This window comes from Aquarana catesbeiana, linkage group LG03 (assembly GCF_042186555.1).
Source record: "Aquarana catesbeiana isolate 2022-GZ linkage group LG03, ASM4218655v1, whole genome shotgun sequence".
NCBI lineage: Eukaryota > Metazoa > Chordata > Amphibia > Anura > Ranidae > Aquarana > Aquarana catesbeiana.
Genome location: NC_133326.1, coordinates 21,913,487 through 21,934,779, shown reverse-complemented (window position 1 = coordinate 21,934,779; position 21,293 = coordinate 21,913,487). Strand labels below are relative to the sequence as shown.

At 41.7% G+C, this 21,293-nt stretch overlaps 1 protein-coding gene across 6 annotated transcripts in view; it reads left to right on the top strand.

Annotated features, from left to right (window-relative positions):
• The first annotated feature begins 6,450 nt into the window (after positions 1 to 6,450).
• Positions 6,451 to 21,293, top strand: part of MEF2A (myocyte enhancer factor 2A) — a 271,262-nt gene continuing 256,419 nt past the window's right edge. For 3 of the 6 annotated variants that reach the window (XM_073618383.1, XM_073618384.1, XM_073618382.1), the window contains exon 1: positions 6,452 to 6,888. The gene's annotated coding sequence lies outside the window, so the exon portion shown is untranslated. Of the gene's footprint in view, positions 6,889 to 21,293 lie in introns of all 6 variants that reach the window. The other 3 variants (XM_073618385.1, XM_073618386.1, XM_073618380.1) reach the window with 2 other exon arrangements.

Genomic DNA, 21,293 nt, shown 5'->3' with positions numbered 1-21,293 from the left:
TATGCCAAGATCTATTAGAATGTACTGTATGTAGAGGAGCAAAATATAATAGCCGAGAACTTGTATCTAAGATGATGTATTGTTAGGCGTTGCATGCCCTTATATGGACACATGCCCACATTTAGTCAAGGATATTTCTTTACGTGTGCTGCAGGGCGGCAACTGTCCCAGGCTGCAGCTCATTGGACAAAAAAAGGGGCGTGACTTAGGTGTTCGGATAAAAGTGAGTCCGGAAGATGTCAGATCTCTATTCCGTATGAACTTAGAGACTAAGAGACTTCAGGAGCCTATCCATTGCAACTGTGGTTGCAATGCTCTGCAGATTTATATGCAAAAATGTAATTAATGTACTTTTTTATTTTATTATGTGGATGAATTTCTTTTATATATTTTAGTAAAAGGTGGTCTACGCAGTATTTAACTCATATTGCCACCAATGTAGAAGCTACTCTACATCAGTGGCTATGGGGTGCTTTACACACGCTCCCGGCGGCTGCAGTCACTAGGGGTGTGTGCATATCCAACAAGCCAAACTGTAGGATGCTAGATGGAAGGTGGACCGCTTCCACATACCCCCCCCATTACTTCCCGTACCCCCCCCCCCCCGATTCTGCCATATTTTCTTAGCTCAGTGTGCCCATTGTCGGACTCGGGACCAGCATGGTAGGAGCTGCCGGTAGAGGAGAGAGAGATCAGTGAACATCCGTTCGCTGATCGGAGCGTCACCTCTAGGTCCTGGTGTCACTTTCCCCGGTAATGGGGTGCGATCTTCATTCCATTAGCTTCATTGGAGGGCAGATGAGACATCAGGGGTCTCATTAAAGAGATGCTGTCACCAGAAAATGCATCACATTTAGTTTAACCACTTCAGCCCCGGAAGATTTCACCCCCTTCCTGACCAGAGCACTTTTTACAATTTGGCACTGCGTCGCTTTAACAGACGATTGCACGGTCGTTCGACGCTGCACCCAAACAAAATTTGCGTCCTTACTTTCCCACAAATAGAGCTTTCTTTTGGTGGTATTTGATCACCTCTGCGGTTTTTATTTTTTGCGCTATAAACAAAAAAAGCGACAATTTTGAAAAAAAACAAAACAAAACATTTTTTACTTTTTTGCTATAATAAATATCCCCCATTTAAAAAAAAAAAAATTCTTTATTAATTTAGGCCAATATATATTCTTCTACATATTTTTGGTAAAAAAAAAATCGCAATAAGCGTATATTGATTGGTTTGCGCAAAAGTTAGAGCATCTACAAACTATGGGAAAGATTTATGGTATTTTTATGGCATGTTTATTATTCATTTATTTTTTACTAGTAATGGCGGTGATCTGTGATTTTTAGTGGTACTGCGACATTGCGACGGGCAGATCGGACACTTTTGACACTATTTTGGGACAATTGACAATTATACAGCGATCAGTGCTATAAATATTCACTGATTACTGTGTAAATGTCACTGGCAGGGAAGGGGTTAACACTAGGGGGCGATCAAGGGATTAACTGTGTGTTCCCTCAGTATGTTCTAACTGTGTGGAGATGGGAGTGACTAGGAGAGGAGACATATAGTTTATCCTACTTAGTAGGAACAAACGATATGTTTCCTCTTCCCCGACAGCACCCATCGCTGGTGCTCGTGCACGGGATCACGCGTGGCCGGTGGCGATCGTGCCTGCCGGCCACGCGCATCGAGTCCCCCACCGTGCAGCGGGCGTGCCCTCTGGTGGCCGAAAAGCGGAAGGACGTACCTGTACGGGGTTTCGCCGAGGGGAGCCATTCTGCCTCAGTATATCTGCGTGAGCCGGTCAGGAACCGGTTAAAATTTTTTTTTTTTTTTTAAATTTAAGTTACAGCCATGTAGTTATAATTCACCCCAAAATATTTTTGTGGCTCCCCAAACTCACATACACGCATGTATGAACGTAAGTGCAAATGAATGTAAATAATGATATGCATTTCACATATTGCCGCGCACACTGGAATGAGAGAAATAATTCTAGCAGTTATTCATGGTAAACTCTAAACTTGATGACCCTTAAAAGGGGCTTTTAAAGCATTGCCCATGGAAAATATAGTGTACCAAAGTTTGTCGCCATTTCACAGACGCACGCAATTTTAACCGCTTCCCGACCACCCGCTGCAGTTATACTCCAGCAAGGTGGATGGATAGCGTGAATCGCCGTAGGAGTACGTCAGTCCGTGCATGTGATGTATCGGGCGTGTGGATATGTATTATAGCAGAAAGTAAAAAAAATTTTTTTTTCAAAATAGTCACTTTTTTTGTTTATAGTGCAAAAAATAAAAACCGCAGAGGTGATCAAATACCACCAAAAGAAAGCTCTATTTGTGGGAAAAAAAAGGACGTCAATTTTGTTTGGGTGCAGCGTTGCACAACCGCCCAATTTTCACATAAAGCGACACAGTGCCGTATCGCAAAAAATGGCCTGGTCAGGAAGTGAGTAAATCCTTCCGGGGCTGAAGTGGTTAAAGCTTAACATGTTGGGTATCTATTTACTGAACGCAACCTAATCTATAATATTTTACCAAACCATTGGGTACCATATTTATCGGCGTATAACACGCACAGGCGTATAACACGCACATTCATTTTAAGAGGGAAGTTTCAGGAAAAAAAAATAAAATTTTAAATAAGGAACTTTGAAGCAAAATAAGGGTCAGTGCCCATCTGCAGCCTCACAAGTGCCATCAATGCAGCCTCACTCATCAGTCCACATCAATGCAGCCTCACTCATCAGTCCACATCAATGCAGCAGCCTTGCCATTGCCATCAACACAGCAGCCTCACCATTGCCTTCAATGCAGCAGCCTTACCATTGCCATCAGTGCAGCCTGATTGATGCCCATCTGCAGCCTAGAGGGAACAGGGAAGGACGAGCGTCGACAGATTACATACAGTGAGAATCTCCTATGATAGACAGAACAGTGGTCCAATGGCGGCCCAGGAGATGGGACTTTCTATTACAGAAGCCGCCAAGTAAAAAGGAGATTCTCACTGTATGTAATGTGATGGTGCTCATCCTGCTCCCCTCCCTGTCCCCTCCGAGGCAGCTAAAATTGAAGTATTGGCGTATAACACACACATGGTATTTGCACCTGATTTTCATGGTGAAAAAGTGAGTGTTATACGCCAATAAATACAGTAATTTGTTCCATTTATGTGCCCTAAAATTTACTTTAGAGTATTATTTTTTACTGAAAATGTGTTTCCTAAACCATTGCACTAATATTGTGTAACATAAATAAAACATGGAACTACCACTATTTTATTCTCCAGAGTGTCTGCTTTCAGGAAACATATACTGTTTCTTTGCCCTAAATTTTTTTTTTATTAAACATGTAAGCAAAAAAAATGCAAAAATTGCTGTGGCAGCGAAAGGGTAAAATACTTTAAAATATATTTTTATTATTATTATACAGGATTTATATAGCGCCAACAGTTTACGCAGCGCTTTACAACATGAGGGCAGACAGTACACTTACAATACAAATCAATACAGGAGGAATCAGAGGGCCCTGCTCATTAGAGCTTACAATCTAGGAGAAATATATATATATATATATATATATATATATATATATATATATATATATATATATATATATATATATATATATATACACATACACACACACACACACATATACAGGTAAAAGCCAGTAAATTAGAATATTTTGAAAAACTTGATTTATTTCAGTAATTGCATTCAAAAGGTGTAACTTGTACATTATATTTATTCATTGCACACAGACTGATGCATTCAAATGTTTATTTCATTTAATTTTGATGATTTGAAGTGGCAACAAATGAAAATCCAAAATTCCGTGTGTCACAAAATTAGAATATTACTTAAGGCTAATACAAAAAAGGGATTTTTTAGAAATGTTGGCCAACTGAAAAGTATGAAAATGAAAAATATGAGCATGTACAATACTCAATACTTGGTTGGAGCTCCTTTTGCCTCAATTACTGCATTAATGCGGCGTGGCATGGAGTCGATGAGTTTCTGGCACTGCTCAGGTGTTATGAGAGCCCAGGTTGCTCTGATAGTGGCCTTCAACTCTTCTGCGTTGTTGGGTCTGGCATTCTGCATCTTCCTTTTCACAATACCCCACAGATTTTCTATGGGGCTAAGGTCAGGGGAGTTGGCTGGCCAATTTAGAACAGAAATACCATGGTCCGTAAACCAGGCACGGGTAGATTTTGCGCTGTGTGCAGGCGCCAAGTCCTGTTGGAACCTGAAATCTCCATCTCCATAGAGCAGGTCAGCAGCAGGAAGCATGAAGTGCTCTAAAACTTGCTGGTAGACGGCTGCGTTGACCCTGGATCTCAGGAAACAGAGTGGACCGACACCAGCAGATGACATGGCACCCCAAACCATCACTGATGGTGGAAACTTTACACTAGACTTCAGGCAACGTGGATCCTGTGCCTCTCCTGTCTTCCTCCAGACTCTGGGACCTCGATTTCCAAAGGAAATGCAAAATTTGCTTTCGTCAGAAAACATGACTTTGGACCACTCAGCAGCAGTCCAGCTCTTTTTTTCCTTAGCCCAGGTGAGACGGTTTTCGCGCTGTTTCTTGGTCAACAGTGGCTTGACACGAGGTATGCGGCAGTTGAAACCCATGTCTTTCAAGCGTCTCTTGGTGGTGGATCTTGAAGCACTGACTCCAGCAGCTGTCCACTCCTTGTGAATCTCCCCCACATTTTTGAATGGGTTTTTTTTCACAATCTTGACTAGGGCGCGGTGATCCCTATCGCTTGTACACTTTTTCTGACCACAGTTTTTCCTTCCCTTTGCCTCTCTATTAATGTGTTTGGACACAGAGCTCTGAGAACAGCCAGCCTCTTCAGCAATAACCTTTTGTGTCTTTCCCTCCTTGTGCAATGTGTCGATGGTCGCCTTTTGGACAGCTGTCAAATCTGAAGTCTTCCCCATGTTTGTGTAGGCTTCAGAACTGGACTGAGAGACCATTTAAAGCCCTTTGCAGGTGTTTTGAGTTAATCAGCTGATTAGTTTGTGGCACCAGGTGTCTTCAAAATTTAACCCTTACACAATATTCGAATTTTGTGACACACGGAATTTTGGATTTTCATTTGTTGCCACTTCAAATCATCAAAATTAAATGAAATAAACATTTGAATGCATCAGTCTGTGTGCAATGAATAAATATAATGTACAAGTTACACCTTTTGAATGCAATTACTGAAATAAATCAAGTTTTTCAAAATATTCTAATTTACTGGCTTTTACCTGTATATATATATATATATATATATTATATTGTCATTATTTTATCTTATATTATTGTCATTATTTTATGTTATATTACTATCATCATCATCACAATTATTGTTATCTTATGTATCAATCTTTATTTTTCAGATAATTTATTTGGAGAAAGGGGGGGGGATATATATATATATATATATATATATATATATATATATATTCCCCCCCCCCTTTCTCCAAATAAATTATCTGAAAAATAAAGATTGATACATAAGATAACAATAATTGTGATGATGATGATAGTAATATAACATAAAATAATGACAATAATATAAGATAATAATAATAATAATAATAATAATAATAATAATAATAGTTAAAATAGAATAGCAATATAAAATATAATAATAATCATATTGATAACAACATGATGATAATATAACATAATAAAAATGATGATGATAATAATAATAATAGAACATATAAACTTAAAGACAACAATAATATATGATAATATAAGAAAAATAATAACAATAATATAATAATAAAGATGATAATAATAATAATATAACATATAAAATTAAAGACAACAAGAAAATACAGTAATATATAAGAAAATAATAATAATAACAATAATAGTTAAGATATAATAGCAATATAACATATAATAATCATATTGATAATAATAATAATGATGAAAATAATAATATAACATATAATAATAAAAATCTGAGGATGATAATAAAAATATATCATATACAATTAAATACAACAATAATATACAGTGATATATAATCATAATAATATAAGATAAAATAATAATAATATGAATATTAGTTAACTTATAATAATATAAAATAATATTGATAATTAACATTTAATATATAATAATACTGATAATTATATAATATAAAATATTAATATTGATCATCATAATAATTTATTACAATAGTAGCGTGGCAATGACTGTGATTGCAGTAGAAGGCTCCTGAGTCCGGAGCCAGGATTCGATCCTACGCCTACTGAGCACAGCTGACCGGTTACACCCAGCGGATTACGCACACTTTACCAAACAGCTGATAAAAACATTGAACATGGGCAGGCCCTGCTGACCCCGCCCCCTACGCCTTTCTCATTGGTCGCAGTGCACGTCATTCACGCCCTCCTTCCTTCCTTTCCCTTGGTCTCCTGTCACTCTCACAGCCAATCGCCCGGGGCTGTGGGGTGGATGACGTCACCGGTTGCTAAGAGGAATCCAACGTGCGAACTGTCAAGCTTTAGCGGCCCCGTTCCTGCGATCGTGTCCCCGTTTATAAACAGTGACAAAGCGGAGCGCGGGTCCCCCTATTGGACTTCCTAGACGCCGGGTCACCGCGACCCTCCCCCCCGCGGCGGGTCTGTGCGTTCCGTTCCTGCGGGATCTACGCTCGGGAAAGCTGAAGCTGACGTCATCAACCGGGCCTTTGGCGCGGAGTGATCCGCCCTCTTCAGTCCCCCCCCCCCCCCCCCACTCCTCCCTTCCTCAGAGTTCCAGGAGGTGAAGCGGCTGAGGCGGAGGGTCACGTCCAAGGAAGAGCAGGAAGGGTCCGCTGAGGAGAGAAGAGAAGGAGTCCGGCGGCGGAGGAGCCCTGAGGTGAGGGGGAGGGGAGGGGTATACATTGTATACAGTGACTACACTCAGCTCTTTACTGGGGGGAGGGGCTCTCCATGTGCTGCCATTGTTTTTATTCCTTCCCATTCCCAGAAGAGATACAATGTGTCCTCTATGGCTCCAACTTCTGCCCTACAGAGCAAGGAGGGGGGGCAACTGTCATTTCCAACTGTCATTTCCTGACTTCTGGGGGGGGGGGGGGGGGGTCTGCCATGTGTCAGCCAGGAGTGTCCCCCACATACATGTCCCGAGGGATTCCCCCCACATACATGTCCTGAGAACCCCCACACACACACATGTCTTGAGGGTCCCCACATACAACGTCCCAAGTGCCACCGTTTGTATGTCCTAAAATTCCCAAGTGCCCCAAATTTTCTTGTGCCAAGTTCCACGTGTTCTGAAGATCCCGAGTGCCCCAGTCCGCATGTCCTAAGGGTCCCCAAGCTTTATGTTCTGAGGATCCTGAGTGCCCAATCCACATGACCCGAGGATCCCCAAATGTCCCGACTTGGTCTGAGGGACCCATTTACATGTTCCAAGTGCCCATGTCCTGATTGTCCCCATATACATGTCTTGAAGTCATATACATGTTCCAAGGACCACATTCTGCACATTTCACATGCCCCATCTGCAGGTCCTGAGTGCCCCCATACATATGTTCCAAGTGCCCCATCCACAATTACTGGGGTTACCAAGTGCCCCCCCATCCTCATGTCCTGGGTATCCCCCAGTGTCTCCATATACATGTCCTGAGGTTACTGAAGACCTCCCTATATATGTTCTGAGGACCACAGTCTTCACATTTCATGTACCCACATTTCCTGGGCGTCCCAAGTTCTCCTCCCCATCTTCAAGTACCGGTTGTGTCCCAAGTTCTCCTCCGCATCTTCAAGTCCCAGATGTCCCATGTTCTCCTCCCCTTCTTCAAGTCCCGGGTGTCTCCAAATTTTCCTCCCCCATCTTCAATTCCCGGGTTTCCCAAATTCTCCTCCCCATCTTCAAGTCCCGGGTGTCTCCAAATTCTCCTCCCCATCTTCGAGTCCCGGGTGTCTCCAAATTCTCCTCCCCATCTTCGAGTCCCGGGTGTCTCCAAATTCTCCTCCCCATCTTCGAGTCCCGGGTGTCTCCAAATTCTCCTCCCCATCTTCGAGTCCCGGGTGTCTCCAAATTCTCCTCCCCATCTTCGAGTCCCGGGTGTCTCCAAGTTCTCCTCCCCATCTTCGAGTCCCGGGTGTCTCCAAGTTCTCCTCCCCATCTTCGAGTCCCGGGTGTCTCCAAGTTCTCCTCCCCATCTTCGAGTCCCGGGTGTCTCCAAGTTCTCCTCCCCATCTTCGAGTCCCCGGCGTCCCAAGTTCGCCTCCCCATCTTCAAGTCCCGGGTGTCTCCAAGTTCACCTCCCCATCTTCAAGTCCCGGGTGTCTCCAAGTTCGCCTCCCCATCTTCAAGTCCCGGGTGTCTCCAAGTTCGCCTCCCCATCTTCAAGTCCCGGGTGTCTCCAAGTTCGCCTCCCCATCTTCAAGTCCCGGGTGTCTCCAAGTTCGCCTCCCCATCTTCAAGTCCCGGGTGTCTCCAAGTTCGCCTCCCCATCTTCAAGTCCCGGGTGTCTCCAAGTTCGCCTCCCCATCTTCAAGTCCCGGGTGTCTCCAAGTTCGCCTCCCCATCTTCAAGTCCCGGGTGTCTCCAAGTTCGCCTCCCCATCTTCAAGTCCCGGGTGTCTCCAAGTTCTCCTCCCCTTCTTCAAGTCCCCGGCGTCCCAAGTTCTCCTCCCCTTCTTCAAGTCCCCGGCGTCCCAAGTTCTCCTCCCCTTCTTCAAGTCCCCGGCGTCCCAAGTTCTCCTCCCCTTCTTCAAGTCCCCGGCGTCCCAAGTTCTCCTCCCCTTCTTCAAGTCCCCGGCGTCCCAAGTTCTCCTCCCCTTCTTCAAGTCCCCGGCGTCCCAAGTTCTCCTCCCCTTCTTCAAGTCTTGGGTGTCCCGACTTCCCTCATATACATGTCCCTAGTGCCCCCACCTGCATGTACTGAGTACCCCAATTGAAAGGTGCTGGGTGTCCCTGTCCGCACATCACGCTTGACACCAATGTCATAACTGACAGCTCTAGGACTCCTACTAGAAGGGATGTAGTTCCACCTGAAAATGTCACCTCATTGGTAAAGCTGTCCCCAGTCCTGATTTCCAGGGACTCTTCCAGGTTTTGCCTGGAAGTGTCCCTTTCACTGTCATATGTGACTCCCAGGACCGTTGTTCTCCAGGTGTTATGGTCCCTCCCTACTATCTGGTCCTGGATCTACACCTGATCACATGTTTGTGTCATTGCAAAAAAATGGCCAGGGTTTGATACATAGAAGTTTATCACACAGACTGTCATCCAGGTAAAGTTGAATCTCCTGGAATATATTCAGCTCGGTGTAAATGGAAACAAAAGTGTTTTTTCTCATCGGTGTGTGTTGTGGAACTGTCATGTGCCGTGGTCCTCGGGGACAGGCTTTTGAGTAAGAAGACGAGGTGTGCTTTTTCTGGAATGATTGTATAGTGTAGGCAGATATCTTCTCGGGATTCATCTCCTGGAATGTTTGTGCCTCATTCAAGCATCTAATATCCCTGTACAGCTGGTATAGCTGCCTCCCTATCCTCTCCCTTTCCTCGGCATGGTATTGTGAGGCTTTCAGATCAACAGAGGGCACACATGTACAGTATGTATAAGATTTATTTATTCATTGTTTTCTGAGCATTATTAGACCGGCTGTTCACATAACGCTACATCTTCTAATGTGTGACTTCTATTAAGGAATTAATGTGTGATTTTGTAGATATCTGCATGCTTGATGTCCATCATGGAGTGCATGGAGCACTGAACATAATATGACGTTTTATTTATTCATGTAAAGTGCTTTGTTTTGGCGGGTGATGTTTTTTGTTTTTCCCCCCAAGGAGCTCTAGCTGACTTGTAATTTATTATATATATATACATTTGTTATTGATCCATGGCTTCATGACAAGTTTTAGGGCTTTGATTTATATTTAGATTCTTTTTTTTATTTTTTTTTTTCTTCTGTTTGTAAGATTTATTTATTTTCCATTCTTATTATAAATCAATATTGACTATATTTTTTATTTTAAAATCTATATTGACTAGTTTTAAGTTCTTAGAGGTTTTTTCTTTTCTTTGCTTCTGTGCTTTAGTGTTTTGTAGGTTTTTGTTTTTCATCCTCCTTCCCTTCTTTTTTTCTTTTTTCTTTTTTTTGTTTTTGTTGTTTTGTTTTTTTGTTTATTGTTTAAGCCATTACTTTCATGAGTAGTTTTCTGTGTTTGTTTAGACTTTCCAGATTTGCTTCTGAGCTTTTTTTCATATTATTGTTACAACTCAGAACATGACTTTTATCACTAGTTAGTGCTTTAATTTTAGGTTTCTCAGGATTGTGTGTGTGTGTGTTTTTTTTTTTTTTTTTTCTTATGTTCATATTATTGCTAAAAATCAGGCCATGACTTTATGACAAATTTTTGGTTTTAATCTACTTTTCAGTTTTTTAATTAAGATTTCTCTGTTTTTTTTTGTTTTTGTTTTTTTTTTTAACCTGTACAACTATTGCTCTTGTGTTTTTTGGGTTTCTTCTTTATTTTTTGTACCTGTATTTGTATTTTTGTATTTTTTTTTTTTTTTTCCTGTGTGTTGCGTTTTTTTTTTTCTTTTTTTTTTTCTGTTCATACTCTTTAAAAATCAAGTGTTGACTAGTCACAGTTTTTCCAATTTAGAGTTCTTGCTGGGGTTTGTGTGTGTGTGTATTTATTATTATAAATATTAATAATAACATTTTTCTCTTGGTTTATTTATTTATTTTATTTTATTTTTTTTTTTGGCCCTCCATATTATTGTTTTAAATAATCAGTCCAGAGCTGCATGACTCCTGAGTTCCCCAATTTAGATTTTCTCCAGCCATTGAGTACAGTGTTCTGTGAATGGAAGGGAGTACAGTGTTCTGTGAATGGAAGGGTTAATAATAACCTAGCACTTGGTATAGCAGCACTTGTCTGATCCCTCGGTGTGTTCAGAGTCTCATTAATAATGTGACCGCCAAACAAACCGTTTAATTGGGTGACGGCGCTCCCAGAGCGACCGTCGTATAGTCACCTAGAGGTGTATCCAGATGTTCTGCTCTTGCTAGCTTCTATAGCCTTGTCTTTGGGGACAATGGTGGGTAAACACATTGTGTAAAAACACATCTAATAGCCAGGTTTAGATTCGGGGGGAACATTCCATTTCAGCCAATTTTTTGCCACGTTTTGGCTGTGGGACTAAAGCATGGACTGTAATGTTCTCTGTGATGGGCCCATGCTCAAACTTCTCTGTTCAGGATGTGCATATGGTTTTGAGAAAATAATTATCGAACTTTAGGAGTTATCTGGCGTTCTGCGTGAATTGCTTCGAAAATAGGACCTGCTCTTTATCAAAGTCGTAATAAATAAAGACATATGTTTGGCAAAGAAAATAATGTGTTAGAAACCACGATATAAAATGATACTGATCGAAGGAAATGTGTGAGCCGGTCTCTTTAGTAACTTCGCCACTTGTTTTTGGATCAGACCAGAGTAGCTGTTTTGGACAATGTTCGTTTATATATATTTTTTTTTTCCAATGTATATTTTGGTATATCTTGCTTAAAGGGTAACTTTCATTGGGAAAAAGGATAGCAAATTAAAAAAAAACAAAAAACAAATTTGAATGAAAATTTTTATATATATTTAACACACACTTGTTAATGGCATCCCAGGCTTAGCCCACTCTTTGCAGCTATAACAGCTTCAACTCTTCTGGGAAGTCCGTCCACAAGGTTTAGGAGTGTGTCTATGGGAATGTTTGACCATTCTTCCAGAAGCACATTTGTGAGGTCAGGCACTGATGTTGTATGAGAAGGCCTGGCTCGCAGTCTTCGCTCTAATTCATCCCAAAGGTATTCTATTGGGTTGAGGTCAGGACTCGGTGCAGGCCAGTCAAGTTGCTTCACCCCAAACTTGCTCATCCATGTCTTTATGGACCTTGCTTTGCGCGGAGACTGCGAGCCAGGACTTCTCTTCCAACATCAGTGCCCGACCTCACAAATGTGCTTCTGGAAGAATGGTCAAACACTCCTTGTGGACGGCCTTCCCAGAAGAGTTGAAGCTGTTATAGCTGCAAAGGGTGGGCCAACTCAATATTGAACCCTACGGACTAAGACTGGGATGCCATTAAAGTTCATGTGTGTGTGTAAAGGCAGGCGTCCCAATAACTTTGGTACTATAGTGTGTGTACCACACTCACACACACTATATATATATATATATATATATATATATATATATATATATATATATATATATATATATATATATATATATATATATATATATAAATATTTTTTTAGGTCTACAAAAGATCTGGGGCTAGAGCCCATAGCAACGTAGTAAAGAAAGTCATACGCTTGGGTGGGCATACACATGTATATTATATACGTGTGTGTGTGTGTGTATATATCTCCAGAGAGCCTTCCTTACTTTAGGGTCCCTAGAGAGCCTCCCCTCCCCTTGGGGACCCCTGCAGATGGGGCCCAGATTCGGGGCTATAACCCCAAAAGCCACCTCCTAGCGACACCACTGGGTTCAAGAGACGCTGACGAATGCTTAGCTGTCACACAAGGGAAGGGCAGCTTTTCTCTAACCTTTTACCCTAGAAGAAACCTTGAAATTATTCACAGGTCTTAGGGCAACCCTGCTAAAACCATTTTATCAAGCGTCAGAAGGAAACATGACCCTTACCATTGGTGGTCAGTAAGAAGAATGTCCCCCTCACAATGGTGGTCAGAATACCACCTTTACAAATAGATAAATGAATATTGGAGTCATGCCACCAACCCTGCCATGTGATAACGTCCCTGGCACCATTAATTAAATGAGAGGTCAGTTGGCCACCACTCATGGAACCCTTAGCAACCTCTGGAGGAACCCTGGCTGAGAATGGTCTGTCTAGGTTCTTTGTCACCTGTTGGGGGATTTTATGATGAGGACTGTATTGTGTACCCTTGCATAGATCGGTGTAGGACGCCCAGTGCTGGGGAGAGTATCGGGAGTACCAGATTACCTCCATCTGTAATGTCTACGTAACTGAAACCCACGTGAATCCTTCTGTAACTCTTTCCAGTCTTATGGAGAATATGTATATGTATAGCTGATCCTAGTTACTCCCTATTTTAGGATTGTTATCGTCCATCCCTTTTGTAGTTGCTGAAGGTTCACATACTTTTGCTGATATCTGTGTGTCTTTTGCCATTGGTTAGTTCTATCTTTTGTAGTACGGCTTTCCTAGAACGTTATTCTATAGAGGAGTTAACTGCAAGGGAATGTAGGAAATGTAAATATATGTTCATGATGGATCCCCTCTAATGTAATACGGGTTTGTTGGATGACTGCCACACATAGTATATCTGTACTTTCTGCACATCTTGGAAAGCACAGCCAAAATAGGCCCGATCCCTTCTGTCACCTTGAAGCCTGGAGCAATCGTTTTATTATGCCTTTGGGTGTATTCGTTAACTCTTGTGCTGCTGATTCAGTAAAAGAATGCAAAGGAGGCTTGTGTTATGCAGGTGATGGCGGGATTATTACTTATTTTAAGGGGAGAGTATCGACTATTTTTCCTGTGTTGTGTTTTTTTTTTTTTTTTGTTTTTTTGTTTTTTTTCCAAAGCCTTTTTTCTTTGTATGATTTATGTACACGGGGGAGGAGGTCGCCATATTTGCTCAATACATAAGCAGGCTCTGCTTCCTGTTTTACAGTGGTTGTGGTCTTGCTGGCCTTTGTGTCATGTTTTGTGTTGGCTGACTCGTGTGAAAAAACGTTGTTTTCTGGTTTGTCTGTGTGGCCAATACCAAATGATGATAATAGTAATAACTACTTACTGTAACTACTTACTGACCGCCACCTGTAGCTTTTATTGCTACAGGGCGAATCTGCTGCGCAGGATCTTGTGAATATATGCGATTTGCATTTCTGTGTAGGGGGCGTGCGCCAGCTGTGCTGTCATTTGCTACATCACAGGATGATCAGCGGGTCCCGGCCAATGATTTATGGCTGGCACCCGCTGAGCGAATGACAGGAGAGAGCCCTGTGTTGGTATACAACACAGGGCTCTCTACAGACAGCAGCAATGTGCCTTTTTTTTTTTGTTTTTGTTTTTTTTTGTTTTTTGTTTTTTTTGTTTGTTCATTTTATTTTCTCCCCGTAAAGCAGGGAATAAAACCTGGCACATTGTTTAGTAAAAACAGCACACAGTAAACATTTTGTTAGGCACATAGGCACACATTTACCCCTTGATCCCCCTAGATGTTAACCCCTTCCCAGCCAGTGTTATTAGTACAATGATAGTGTATAGTATTATCACTGTATTAGTGTCACTGGAGATGTCAGTCGCAGTCAGTGTCAGATTTCCCGCTGCAGCATCACAGCCCCATTATAAGTCGCTGATCGCCGCCATTGCTAGTATAAAATAATTGTATATACCAAAGTTTTGGATTGTGTGAAAGTTATAGCGTCTACAATCAATATACACTTATTGGGATTTATTTTTTTACCAAAGACGTGTAGCATAATATATTTTGGCCTAAATTTATGAAGAAACTAATTTTTATTTTTTTATTGGATGTGTTTTATAGCAGAAAATATTGTTGTTTTTTTTGTTGTTGTGTGTTTTTTTTTTTTGTTTTTTTTTTTCAAAAATGTCAGTCCTTTTTTGGTTTTATGTAATAAAAAAACCCAGTGGTGATCAGATACTGCTAAAAGAAAGCTCTATTTGTGGGCAAAAAAATGGTACAAAATTCATTTGGGTACAGTGTTGCACGCCCGCGCAATTGCCAGTTAAAGAAGCGTAGTGCTGAATAGCAAGCCAGCCTGGTCATGGGGGGGAGGGGTGTGTTAAGACCTTCCGGAGCTAAAGTGGTTAATTTAAGTTCCGGTTGACACTAGTGCGATGCAAGAACCCTGCGAATCCAGTGCGGGTTTCCGAATCGCACAGTGGTTCACACTGAGCTCTGCGAACCGCTGCGGGTGTAAAGTTAACGCCGCCCCCCCCCCCCCCCCCCCAGATTGGTCAGCAGATCGCAGTGTGAACTGTGAAATGGTGCAGGAATCAGATCGCATAAGTGTGAACACCCATGCTCTCCGATTCCAGTGCTGACCAAAAAAAGGGTCCTGCACCATTTTGGTGCGAATGTGATGCGATTTCCGCCATACAGTTTACGGAAATCGCACAGACATCACATGTGATCTGAACAGCAATGCGGTCTCTAGAGACAGCGGCTGGAGCTGCCAGGCTTGTGCACATCGCTGGATTGTTTCGGGCTCAGGTAAGAAAAAGGATTGGGGGGGGGGGGGGATCTGGGGGGAGCTGCAGCAAAGGTTTTGCAACTTGGTGCATAGAATGCAGGGCCCCTCCCTCCACAAAAAATTAAAAGTCAGCAGCTACAAATGCTGCAGCTGCTGACTTTTACTATAAGGACACTTACCTGTCCAGGGAGCCCGCAATGTCGGCACCCCGGCCAATGCTCGGCTGTGAGATGCAGCCGCCATTCCTGGTAAGGGTACCCAGCAGTGAAGCCTTTCGGCTTCACAGCTGGTACCCTACTGGGCATGTGCGAAACGCGCTGTGCTTTCTTATTGGTCTGGCGGCGGCGAAAGGAGGAGGGGGCCGAACTTCTGGGAGACCAGGCAGTGGCAGAGCGGTAACTGTCAAAAACAGGTACCCGTTCCTCCCCCTGAAAGGTGCCAAATATGGCACCAAAGGGGGTGGGGGGGGGGGGGAGATGGGTAAGCAGAAATTCCACTTCTGAGTGGAACTCCCCTTTAAAAACCTTGAGGGCCAGTACACACCACACCACATACAATCCAGTGCGTTTTTTTTTTTTTTTTTTTTTCTGCATCAAAAATGCAGGGAAAGTAGGTTGTATGGTTTTCAATGGCATAGTTCACAACAGTGCGTTCCAGTTCTAGGAAAAAAAAAAGTAGAACATGTTACATTTTTCTTGCACTGAACTGTACTGGAACGCTGTAAAATGCATAAAAACGCACATAAATGCACCAAAAAAAAAAATTGCTGTAACACAAATGTCCTTATTTAAAGTTGAGGAAAGAGGGGGAAAAAATGCACTGGACTACATCGTAAACGCGTCAAAACACGCATCCAGAAAAGCATCTGTAACACATCCGGACTGTTTCTATGCTGTGAACTGGCCCTGAGACTTTACAATTAGGCCCCTTTCACACTACAGCGACTTCAAAGTCGTGTATCTTTTTTTTCCTGCAAATTTTTTTTTTTTTTTTTTTTTTTTTTAACAGTGATTTCAGGGAATCCTGTGTAAACTTGTGGTCTATGGACCTCAACTCGCATCAAAGTCTGACCAAAGTAGTACAGGGACTAATTTTGAAGTTCTACAGACATGAATGGTACTCATTGGAAATCATGGGGTACGACTTGTCATGTGACTTTGCAGTCCCAAGTCGCAGGACAAGTCGCACAAGTGTGATGGGGGCCTAACTTGAACTCAAGAAATCGAAAAAGTCCCTCCTTGCAGTGAAGAAGACTCTGCCAGGGCCCGTCTATCAATGTGGAGGAGTCTATGAGAACAGGGGATCGGGGGAAATAAAAACCAGTCCCCCCACCCCCCCCCCCCAGACATAAACAAGCAGATATCTCTTGCTAGTCGTTTTTTGGAGTTCAGCTTTGGGGTAAACCGTATTCACTAAAAACATGAATTGTCTGAAAATAGATTCTACTTTCCCTTTAAGAATTTGCACTTGATTATTGTCAGAACTCTTCCTGCTGATGTCTCCCATCCCATCAATTCCCAGGGAAGTCTGCTGAGAATATTTCATTTCTTCGCTGACAATTTGGTACTCCCACTTGTGTTATTAAGTTAAAATGTATAAATAATATTTCCTCTGCAAAAAAAAATGCTAATGTCTATAGATCATTTACAGCAATAGTTATTGTTCATGTTAACTAAACAAATTAATGGGGTGGGAAACTACATGGCAAATGAGGTTCAATGTAGAAAAATGTAAAATAATGCATTTGGGTGGCAAAAATATGAATGCAATCTATACACTGGGGGGAGAACCTCTGGGGGAATCTAGGATGGAAAAGGACCTGGGGGTCCTAGTAGATGATAGGCTCAGCAATGACATGCAATGCCAAGCTGCTGCTAACAAAGCAAACAGAATATTGGCATTAAAAAGGGATCAACTCCAGAGATAAAACAATAATTCTCCCACTCTACAAGACTCTGGTCCGGCCGCACCTGGAGTATGCTGTCCAGTTCTGGGCACCAGTCCTCAGGAAGGATGTACTGGAAATGGAGCGAGTACAAAGAAGGGCAACAAAGCTAATAAAGGGTCTGGAGGATCTTAGTTATGAGGAAAGGTTGCGAGCACTGAACTTATTCTCTCTGGAGAAGAGACGCTTGAGAGGGGATATGATTTCAATGTACAAATACCGTACTGGTGACCTTACAATAGAAATAAAGCTTTTTCATGGAAGGGAGTTTAACAAGACACGTGGCCACTCATTAAAATTAGAAGAAAAGAGGTTTAACCTTAAACTACGTAGAGGGTTCTTTACTGTAAGAGCGGCAAGAATGTGGAATTCCCTTCCACAGGCGGTGGTCTCAGCGGGGGGCATCGATAGTTTCAAGAAACTATTGGATAAGCACCTGAATGACCGCAACATACAGGGATATACAATGTAATACTGACACATAATCACACACAGAGGTTGGACTTGATGGACTTGTGTCTTTTTTCGACCTCACCAATTTCATTTTTTTTTTTTTTTGCCTTTTTATGTTTTCCTCTATAAAGTGGTTTTAAAGGCTGAAGGTGTGTTTTTTTTTTCCCAATTATCCTATAACCACTTGCCGTCCACAGTATGGCCATATGACGCTACAGCACGGCCGGCTAGTTCTGGGACACGTCATATGATGGTGGCACACTCTGTGATCCGCCGGACACAACTGATCACAGATTGAGGTAAAGAGCCAATCAGCGGTTATTTACCATGTGATCAGCTTGTGTCCAATCACAGCTGATAACGGATATAAATGGAAGCCGTTTAACGGCACGCCTTTCCTCATGCTGACAGTGTGAGGAAAAGAGAAGAGAGCCGATAACCAGCTTCTGTAAAAGGGACATGTGCAGTCCCAATCTGTGCCCACCAGTGCTGCCAATCTGTGCCCACCAGTGCTGCCAATCTGTGCCCACCAGTGCCTCCTCATCAGTGTTACATAGTTAGCCTGGTTGAAAAAAAGTCACAAGTCCATCTAGTTCAACCAATAAATGGGAGGGGGGGGGGGGGAATTTCACCACAGCTACACAATCCTATACCCAGTTGATCCAGAGGAAGACCGAAAACCCCAGCAAAGCATGATCCAATTTGCTCCAGTAGGTGAAAAAAATTCCTTCCTGATCCCCCCCCGAGAGGCAATCGGATTTTCCCTGGATCAACTTCACCTATAAATGTCAGTACCCAGTTTATATTCTGTACTGGATGCCTAACAGTGGCCATCAGTGAAGGAGAAAAATGTTACCTTGTTTGCAAACCTTTATAACAAACTAAGAAAAAGTTTGTTTTTTTAAAAAAAATTTCGGTCTTTATTCGTTTAGTTTGCAAAAAATAATAAACCCAGTGGTGATAAAATACACAAATAGGAGCTTTCTTTTGGTGGTTAAAAAAAAAAAACAAAAAAAACTGTACACAAACTAAAAATGTATGACCGCCCAATTGTCATTCAAAGTATAACGGCGCTGAAAGCTGAAAATTGGTCTGGGCAGGAAGGGGGTGAAGGTACCCGGTATTGAAGTGGTTAAAGTGGTTCTAAAGCCTAAACATTTTTAACCTTAATGCATTCCTTGCATTAAGGTAAAATATGCTGAGGTATCAGTATACCCCCCCCCCCCCCTTTTACCCGAGCCCTCATTTAATCCAGTGACATGCACATCTGCAGCTCTTCTCTCCCCTCACTTCCGTGTCTCACTGGCTTTGCTGGGGCACTAGGTGCTGTTGGCTCCCAGTGCTGTCAATCAAAGGACGTAATAAGGAAGCAGGGCCAAGTCCTGTTGTCCGTGTCGAAGGACGGAGCAGTAGGGCTCAAGAATGAACATGCACGAGTGCCCCCATGGGAAGTGGCTTCCCATGGGGGCACTGGAAAGAGAAGAGAGGCCAGGAGCACCGGCGGGGTACCCGAGAAGAGGAGCAGGTAAGTATAGACATGTTTTGTTGGGTTTTTATTTTTTAGTTTTTTTATTTCTTTATTTTATTTCCTTACAAAAGTTTTTACCTTCACAATCTCTTTAATGCATTCTCTGCATGCAGCTCCAACTTCAGCCTCTCCTTATACTTGGGCTGATTGAGCGATGTGCTCAAGAGCAATCTCTCTCTCTCCCCCTCCCCCTCCCTAGACTCTGTGATAGCCATTGGCTCCCGCTGCTGTCAATCAAATCCAGTGTGGAGGTGACGGGGCCAAGCCGCACTTTGTGTGTCTATGGATGCACACAGTGCAGTTTGGGATCAAGCCTGCACGATTACCCCCCCCCCCCCCAATGTTTGCTGAGGAGCCAGTAGAGCCGGTGGTCTAGATCAGGGGTCTCTTTTCTGTAGGCGGGCAACATCGTATATTATACAAATATCTGCAGGCTGAAAAATATCCGTTTTACTAAATGAAACAAATCGGCTGTAAATTAATGTATGTGTTGTGTATAAATTTTTTTTTTTTTTTTTTAAGCATGATATGATTTAGAACAACAGAAAAAAATTAAAGGGGACCTCCACCCAAAAGGGAAAGCTCCGCTTGTTTGTCTCCGCTGCCACATTTTAGCACCTTTCGAGGGGAGGGGGGAGCACGTTCCTGGTTTTTACAGGTACCCGCTCCCACTTCTGGCCGATTTTGCCACGACAAAGTCACCCGGAAGTTTGGCCGCCCCTCCTCCTTCCCCTGCTGCCGCTCCATTCACAATGCGCAGCAAGCTTCGCAAATGTGCAGTAGGAAACCAGCTGGAAAGCCGCAAGGCTTCACTGCCTGTTTCCTTTACAAAAAATGGCGGTGGCAGCACCCCAGACGAGAAAAAAAAAAAAAGGCTGGGGTGCTGACATCGCTGGATTCGTTGACAGGCAAGTGTCCTAATCAAAGTCAGCAGCTACAGTATTTGTAGCTGCTGACTTAAAAAATAAATTTCTGAAGGAGCCTGGAGCTCTTCTTTAAGTAAAACAAAGCAGAGAATTTCCAGTTAAACTGGAGCCCATAAGAGTCTCCCCTTACATCAGGGTACCCCTCAGAGCCCCCATCTTACATTTGAGGGTCGCTTAAAAAAATAAAAATAATAATATACTACTAATATACAAATACTTAAAAATTATTTAAAATATGTTCTTGTAGCATTTTGATTACAAGGATCTCTTTTTTTTTTTTTTTTTTTTTTTTTCTCTTTTATAAATTTTATTTAAAAAAAAAAAAAAAATATATATATATATATATATATATATATATATATATATATATATATATATATATATATATATATATATATATATATATATATATATATTCAGCAATGTATTAGACCATATGAAACATAAAGTAAAAAAATTTTTTTTTTTTTTTTAATATATAAAAACATAAATTACATTTTTTACTTTATGTTTCATATGGTCTAATACATTGCTGGTAAAATATATATATAATATTTTTTTTTTTTTTACCAGCAATGTATTAGACCATATGAAACAAAATAAAAATTTCATATTAAAAAAAAAAATTTATATACATACCATTTTTTTTTCTTAATATAAAAATATTAATTTTTATTTTATGTTTCATATGGTCTAATCCATTGCCTGTAAAGTATGTTGGGACTCTAGTCTGGCTCCTGGTCATGTATGAGGGTGAGCACACAGCACTCCAGGGCTGGCTGTAGAAGTAAGCAGTGACAGGCCCAGCGTAGCACAATAAAGAGCTCACATTTATGCAACACAATTCATGGTCCTTAACTTGAGGCAAAAAAAAAAAAAATCAATCCCATATCTGTCCTCTCTATTTATAGCTCTATTAGGAAGCTCTCACCTCCAGTTATGTGTTTTGCTTTCCTGAATTCCAGTCTACATTCCGTGCCGGAATAACTTCACAGTCAGATCAAAACCGGACTCCTTGATGGAGATCCCGGTTTATTTTATGCAGAAATTAATCTGTAATGATATAATCTGTATATTCCTACAATAGTAATGGGGATAAGTCAATGCGGCTGGTTATTGCAGATTTTAAGGAGCTACTTTAGAGTATATAATTGATCAACCCGAGATGACGAGGAGACAAAGCTAGAA